This window comes from Lycium ferocissimum, unplaced genomic scaffold (genome assembly GCF_029784015.1).
Source record: "Lycium ferocissimum isolate CSIRO_LF1 unplaced genomic scaffold, AGI_CSIRO_Lferr_CH_V1 ctg9020, whole genome shotgun sequence".
NCBI classification, from domain to species: Eukaryota; Viridiplantae; Streptophyta; class Magnoliopsida; order Solanales; family Solanaceae; genus Lycium; species Lycium ferocissimum.
In genome coordinates, this window is record NW_026727537.1 from 19,710 (window position 1) to 27,702 (window position 7,993).

At 33.4% G+C, this 7,993-nt stretch overlaps 1 long non-coding RNA gene across 1 annotated transcript; it reads left to right on the forward strand.

Annotated features, from left to right (window-relative positions):
- The first annotated feature begins 4,318 nt into the window (after positions 1 to 4,318).
- Positions 4,319 to 7,034, forward strand: LOC132046016 (uncharacterized). Its single transcript, XR_009412582.1, has 3 exons — positions 4,319 to 4,430; positions 5,645 to 5,715; positions 6,136 to 7,034. It is a non-coding gene; the product is annotated as an uncharacterized LOC132046016 (long non-coding RNA).
- Positions 7,035 to 7,993: the final 959 nt, after the last annotated feature.

The following is a 7,993-nucleotide window of genomic DNA, read 5'->3' on the forward strand; positions in this document are numbered from 1 at the left end:
CCGCCTTGCCATTTTTCCTATAATGTATTTATTCGGAAAATGTAATTAATTGATTAAGACACAACTTTTGTCAAAGTTTATAATTTGTTTCCATGCCCCATTCTATAGCCTTAAAAGCAAAATCAGTACCCTGGCATTCATTTGCCCTGTCACGGCTGTTAATTACACGCTGGTGGTACTAAATACACTGTGAAATATTTATAAGTCAATGTCTTTGTACTGAATGTTAAAATAAATATTAACTGAATCTATACACCTGCTAGAATAGAAATGTGAGAGTCAGTTTAATGTGGAGATTAAGTCAGTTTAATCAGCGGCGGACCCAAAATTTGTAACTTATGGATGCTAATTAAACTTAATCTCCAATTGCTACTGAGATTGGGTGCCAAGTCCATAAGTTTGTATGCATTACCAGTTTCTCAAAATAAATATTACTATTTGGCTCCAAAATGAATGGGTGCTTGAGCATCCAGCCCCTTTATAACGTTGGTCCACCATTTTCTTTTTGCGTCTAATAATCAATATGAATAGCAATTTTAATGAAATTGAAGAACTTTGAAATCCTTTTGCTTTATGAGATGTCTTTTAAATGAAAAATGCATTTAACCAATTGGATCAAAACGAAAAGTATTGGATCAAAACGAAAAGTACCTAATAAGTACAATTGATCTGATAAAACTCCTAATTAACATAGAATTAGCCACCATCATTGAGTCTTTAGCTTCTTCTTTTCTAAGCCGTAAGTTAACACCACATAGCTAGTTTTGTATATTAGTCCATCCGGTCCATGTATAATACTCCCTCTGGATAAAAAAAAAAAGTGTCCATTTAGCCATTTCAGACACCTCTTAAGAAAATACTAACTCCTAGACAAAAAAGGTAATTTAACTAAACTGCCCCTAATTAAATAGGTATTGGGATTTGATCACATAACACTTAATAAGGATAAATTTGAAAAATAAGGTTAATTCTTTCTTGATTTGATAAGTGGACACTCTTTTGGACTCAAGAAAAAAAGGCTAAGTAAACACTCTTTTTGATCCGGAGGGAGTAAGTGTTATTTTAGCCAAACCAATTTGGACCAAAATAAACGGCGCTTTAGAAAATCAAGATGTACTAATTATTTTTCCAAATATAATCTTGCTCCAACAGGTGATCTTAAAAGTTCGAAGAGATAAAGGGTAATTTGAAAAGATATAAAGGGTAATTTAGTTAAGTGACACTTATAAGTAATGCTATTAAATATTTTTTTTAATGAGTAGACAAAATTTTAAACACACTTATCTTGGACTGGATGCAGTAAATCAGTTTATTGTGGTTAAAAAATAAAGAATCTATCTTTTAACTTACACTAAAAACTTTTTGCAAAATAGTTTAGGGATGATTACGGGACGTAACTAACTACTACTATCTAATCATATTTAGTAGCTATAGCTTCAATTAATTATACCCCATAGCTAATAGTTGTATTTTAATGACACTTAATAACTATCAAAGTAATATAAAGTAAAAAGGAAAATAAACCCACTAACGTACTGTATCCCAATTCTCCACATTTTCAAACCCCTTTCTCTCACCTTCTCTGTTATCTCTTTCTCTCACCTTCTCTGTTATTTTCTCCATTTTCATTCCACAGGATCCTCCACTGATTTTGTTACCCTAAATAGTAGTTGTGCACAAATTGGTAAGCTTTTTAGTTATTTTTTAGTGAAACTTACATAAATAACTACCTTTTATTGGCTTCTAACTAGATATAACTATAAAATGCAAAATTACCAAGCGTAGCTACTTTTCTTTAAAAACGTGTGTATTTCTGTTTTTTTTTTTTAAATATAGAGAAATACAGTGAACAGCAAACACGCTCCAGTGAAATCAGAAGCTATTTATGGAACATATTTTTTGAAATACACGGAAATATAAAATCAGATTGAGTAAAAATAGGCTATATTTTTGGAACATATTATTCTTTTTCTTTTTAAATGGTAAGTTAAATTAAATCAACCATATTTCACGCATTCCATAACAGCTCACGAATCTCTCTCAACTTTTATCACAATCAAAACTTTTCGAATTCAAAAACCACTAAAGATCTGAAAACTTCCAAATATAGAAAAATATATGCTGGAATATAATGAAATATGGTTGATTGTTTAAGAAATATAAAGTTGTAGTATGCGTATATACAATGGAATACAATGAAATATATCAGAAACTATTTCATAAATTAGAAATACAAAATGCAGAAATACAGCAAAATACAAAAATCGTGAAAACAAAGTGGAGTAAAAATAGCCTCTGGATTTCGGATTGGCCTAATAGATTAGTACCTAAGGCCCTGCCCATTAAAATATTAAGTCCAATATACAATTTTATACTAAATCAAATATAATATAGGGTTTTCTTACTTCTCAAGTCTCAAAAGTCTCACGTTAGTGTCACCCATGGTAAAGTTCTTTGTTATTTTTTCAGATGACTACTTAGATTTTATTTTGTTCATTTTCACTTTTCCAGAATGCTTTTATTTGGTATGGATTTACTATGTTGGACATGACTTGGATTTGTTAATCCGAATTTGAACTGGAAGGCTTTTTTTATTGAGCAATTAAAATTTAGATTTACCTCTATGGAACTAATACATGAATTCATTCATAATAAATTTGCCTTAAGTCTCAAGAGTCAAATCCGAAAATCCGAAATATCCAAACCGAATAATCCGAAACCGAACTTAAAATATCCAATTCAATTTGAACTTATTGGGATTGGATTTGGATTGTAATTTCTTCAATCCGAAAATCGAATATCCAAACCGAAAATTTCATAGCCAATCTGATGGCCCGAACGCCCACCCCTAATGAAGGATAACAACGGCGGTTGTTGGTGACGGCGGTGTTTTCATAGATCTGGTGGCGTCAGTGTCAGATCTGGATGGAAACAGACAGATCTGGCCGGAGGTTGTTGTATTCACGAATACGACGATTGTATTCACTTTTTTTTTTTTAAGCTTTTTTTGTTAAATTTTTCGATTGTATTCATTTTTTTAAGGTGTATTTGTTAGCATAAGGGTTGATGTGATTCTTCGAGTTAACAAAGAACCAATCGACCAGGATCTTGTTCTTGAAGCGATTGATGGGCAGAATCAAGAAACAGATGTATCTCAAGTTGTAGGCGTCGGATTAAAGTGATTCAAAAACTATGTGAAAGATAACGATTTCAACTATAAAAATAGCTCTTGAATCGTTTAAAACAAGTAAATATTGAGGGTATAATGATGGAAAGAAAATTAGGGTTCTGGGTATAAAATAGAACGAAATTGTTTTCAAGAAACGTGTTCTTGAATGATCAAGAACCAACAAAGTTCCTAAGTCACCACTTGAAATCAACTTACGTGATAAAGAAACACCACACGCTATTGAAAACAAGATAAAGACTATCACCACCTTGCTTGGAACAAAAAACAAGGATAAAGAACACCAAATAGAGAAAATAACTCTATTGCAAACTAGGGTTTAAGCTCAAAAACGTGAAATTCTATATTTACAAGTCATGAGAACCCTTTATATAGAACCCTTTATATATTCTACCTAGGGTCTCTTATTTTATGACTACTAGAACTAGAATAAAATCCCTATTCTACTCTAGAAAGGAAATAACTAAAAACAAGGAAAGTAAAATCCCTATTCTACAAGGAAAAGAATAAAGAAAGCTAGAATCCTACTAGAACTAGGATAAAGATCCTACTAATGATAGGAAATTAAATCCTACTATAATATAAATCAAGAAACCTATTTGCAGAAAAGGATTCAACAAAACAAGAATGGGAAATAATCTTCAAACTTGAGCTTCTTGGACTTTTCATTTTTCTTGAAAGTCTTGTGTTTTGATTTTCTTGGATTTCTTTAGCTTCTTCATCTTTCATCATTCTCCCCTTGTTGTATTTGTCCTCTAGGTAAATCTACCTAAAATGAAAAAAGAAATGATATCTAAATTAACAACGAAATAGCGACGGATTTTTAAATCAGTTAGTGCCACGCTATATTTTGGCTCGAAAATTCGCGCCTTTATTTTAGCTACTAAAATTACGACGAATCATGGGCGGCAAAATTTATTACGAATTAGCGACGTAATTAGCGACGGATTATGTCCGTCGTTAAATAATATGTATGTTTCACCGTTAAAATTTCAAATTAATTTTAGCGACGAATTGAATCCGTCGGTAAATAAAATTTAGTTTTATTTTTATAAACGAAATAAAATAAACCCCCATAGCCTCTAAATGCACACCTCAAACACCTCTTTCTCTTCAAACCCACCATCCAAGGTATTTTTCTCTTTCTCTTGAAAAAAACCCACCGGAAAATTGCTTTTCAAACCCACCGGAAAATTCGACGCCTTTCTCATACTCTCACTCTGTTTATTTCTCATTTACCATGGTGATTTACTTTGTTTATTTCTCTCTCTCTTTCTTGCTTTTCTATATCAGTTAAAAAAGTAAATATCATCATCGCTTAGCTCTCTAGTGGATAAATGATATAAACATTTTCCCTTAAAGTAGAAACGTATATACATGAGGGTTTGGGTATTATCATATATACACTAGAGAGATAATCATAAAAACCCTAAATACCTTAGTAAGAATCGCTTAGCTCTCTGCTCGTCTACCCTTAGATGGCAGTTGTTTCATCAAAGAGAGGGCTCTCTCTCGAGCCCTTTTTCTCTCTCTTCGAGGGGTTTTGAGTTGAATTTCAGGTGTCCGTTTCTTTCTCTGAATAAATTGTGGGTCTATTTTTTTTTTTTTTTTTTGTTGAAAATCAGTTAATTTCTTTCTGTTTGAGTTGAAATTCAGTTAATTTTTGTGTGTACTTTGTTTTTCTTGTACGAATTATAGTTGAATAAATTGTGGATCTTGTGATTTGGGGAACTTATTGCTTAGCTTGAATTTTGTATATGACATTTAACAATGTTTATGCCGTTAAAGAACATAAATTTTGGTTTTGTTGCCACCTTGTATGTGTCAGTGTGTTGGAAGGAGGAGAAATTTTGCAATTGTTTTATTTTGGGTTTCTTAAATATAGTTTAATTTCTCTGTTTAGCATCAAAAATTAGTTTTCCAAGAAAATATGGGTGCAACTTCAGTAACTGCAGTTTTCTCTTCAAATTCCATATGAAAACCCAAGTTAGGAATCCGAATACCCCCAAGGTGTACTCTTTTTAATCAACTCCTTTATGAAAATAAGTTATAAGAGTTGTGCTCTTATGCATTCTTGAAATTATCTTGAATTTAATTGGGAAGTTAGTGTGAAAATAGTGGGTTTTTATTACTATTGGAGCTGCAAGCAAGAACTATTCTCGATTGACCGCATTTATCTCAATTTACTTGTTATGTGCACATTAATCTAAGTTAGAATGTAATAAACTAATAATCAACTAGTAGATATATGTATAGCTATCGGAAACGTATAGATAAAAAATTGACGGTTTGGGTATCTATTTCTTCTTTTCTTTTGCTATTTTGTTCAATGTTATTCTCCTCTTTTATGACATTTAACAATGTTTATCTTTCGTTAAAGAACGTAAATTTTTGGTTTCCTGGCTAAATCTCTGTTTCACTAATACTGAAGGATTTGATTTATATTCATTCTTGCAGGATTTAGGAAAGAGTTGCAGGGTTTAGGAAAGAGTTGTACTTCATCAAATTCTTCAAAAAGCTCTCGAAAGGTTTGTTAGGATTATTGCTATATGCTCTCACTGTTTGTTCACAAATGGAGAAGTTTTAAAGTCCTAAAATGAGCTTCTCCCGAAGTGTGTAGTGAAGTTGATCAAATTTCGTTGTGATTGGTTGCTTTAATTTGTAGGATTATAGTATCTATACCTGCTTGTTTTAATGTTGGTAATCTTTCTTGTCTTTACTAATTTTTTCCTTGGTTGATTAAGAAAGTTTATTATTACCTTCTTAAACTTCATTGTGATTGATTCGGAAGCGTAGAAATGCGTAACACTTTCTTTTTAGAACTCGAACTTTGAGCTTTAAAAAAAATTGGTCTTAAACTCAACTTGTTTTCCTTTGGATGGCATTCGATTGTCTTACTTATTTACGAAAGTAACTCTAAGTTTCTTGTTTATTTTAACATTAAATAGGATTATGGATAATCTAGAGCGTGGTTGGATGTACGATAGGTTGGATGGTCGAGGGGGTATTAATTCTAGTTTCATAAGCTGGTGTTAATAAGTTTCTTGAGTTCTCATGTTCTCAGAGAAACCGCATGAGTGGTGACGATGTCAAATGTCCGTGTAAAAAATGTCACAATATTAAATTCATGGATGTTGAAACCGTTAAATTGCACCTTCAATCGTTTGGATTTGTTGAGAACTATTTTGTTTGGAAGTATCAAGGGAAAAAGAAGTGACCGGTGAGATGTATAGTGATTTACATGGTGGTACTCAACTTTGAATTGGGATATGATAATCCATATCGCCAAATGGTTTTAGATGCTTTGGACCGAACTTTGGCCGAGGTTCGAGTAATACTGAACCTGAGTCATCTCATCACTGTGAACCTTTGGTGGAGGAGGAATCTAATCCTTCAATGGAGGAGGAGCCTAATCTTGAGTCCCAGAGGTTTTATGATTTGCTACAAGCCGCTGATGCAAAATTGTATCCTGGTTCTTCCCTCTCTCAACTCGCAGTAGTTTCTAGGATGTTAAATATTAAAAGTGAGAATACTTTGTCACAGAGGGGTTATAATCAAATTATGCAACTATTGAAAGAGGCTTTACCTGAAGATAACAGAGTGCTTGATAGTTATTATCAGACCAAGAAGCTAGTGCGTAGCTTGGGTTTGCCTATTGAAAAGATTGATTGTTGTAATTCAGGATGTATGTTGTATTGGGGTGATGATGAGGACCTAACTTCTTGTAAGTTTTGTGGCTATGAGAGGTATAAACGTCGTGTTGGTTCTCGTAAGAGGAAATTGGTCCCTTACAAGAAAATGTATTATTTCCCTTTGATTCCTAGATTGCGGAGATTATATGCGTCTAATGCTACTACGGCTGCCGATATGAGATGGCATCACGAGCATATACAAGAGGAGGGGTAATGCGTCATCCATCGACTCGAGGCTTGGAAGCACTTCAATGAAACTCATTCTTTTTTTTTCGCCGAACCAAGGAATGTCGAGGTTGGGGTTATGTACGGATGGTTTCCAACCATTTGCCCAGACGGGGAGAAAATACTCTTCGTGGCCTGTAATTGTCACTCCATATAATTTGCCTCCAGGGATGTGTATGAAGGAGGCATACATGTTCTTAACTGTCATTGTACCGGGGCCACACAATCCTAAACAAAAAATTGATGTTTATCTGCAACCTCTAATAAAGGAATTGACTTTGTTGTGGGAGACAGGTGTAGAAGCATTTGACATCTCAAAAAAGCAAAACTTTCAATTAAGGGCTGACTTTGATGTGGACAATCAATGACTTTCCAGCATATTCTATGTTATCAGGATGGAGTACGGTGGCAACTTAGCATGTCCTTATTGTATGGAGGAAACACAATCATTGATTAAAACATGGTGGGAAAACAACTTGGTTTGACGATCATAGAATGTTTCTTGATCAAAATCATCCATTTAGGAGAGATCGTAAAAACTTTCTTAAAGGTCATATCGTTACAAGGCCACCACCTACCGTTAGAACGAGGAGAAGAAATTTTGAATCAAATTTGTGAGTTGGGGATAAGAAAAGTAATGGCGAGTTAGATGCACAAGAAGTTAATAAGAGGATATGTAATTCATGCGGATGGAAAAAACGAAGCATCTTTTGGGATTTGCCTTATTGGAGTTCTAACTTGATACGACATAATCTTGATGTCATGCATATTGAGAAGAATGTCTTTGATAATGTGTTTAACACTGTTCTTAATGTTGTTGGCAAAACCAAAGACAATCCGAAAGCACGTCTAGATATTGCAAAATATTGCGATCGACCGCGATTAGCAA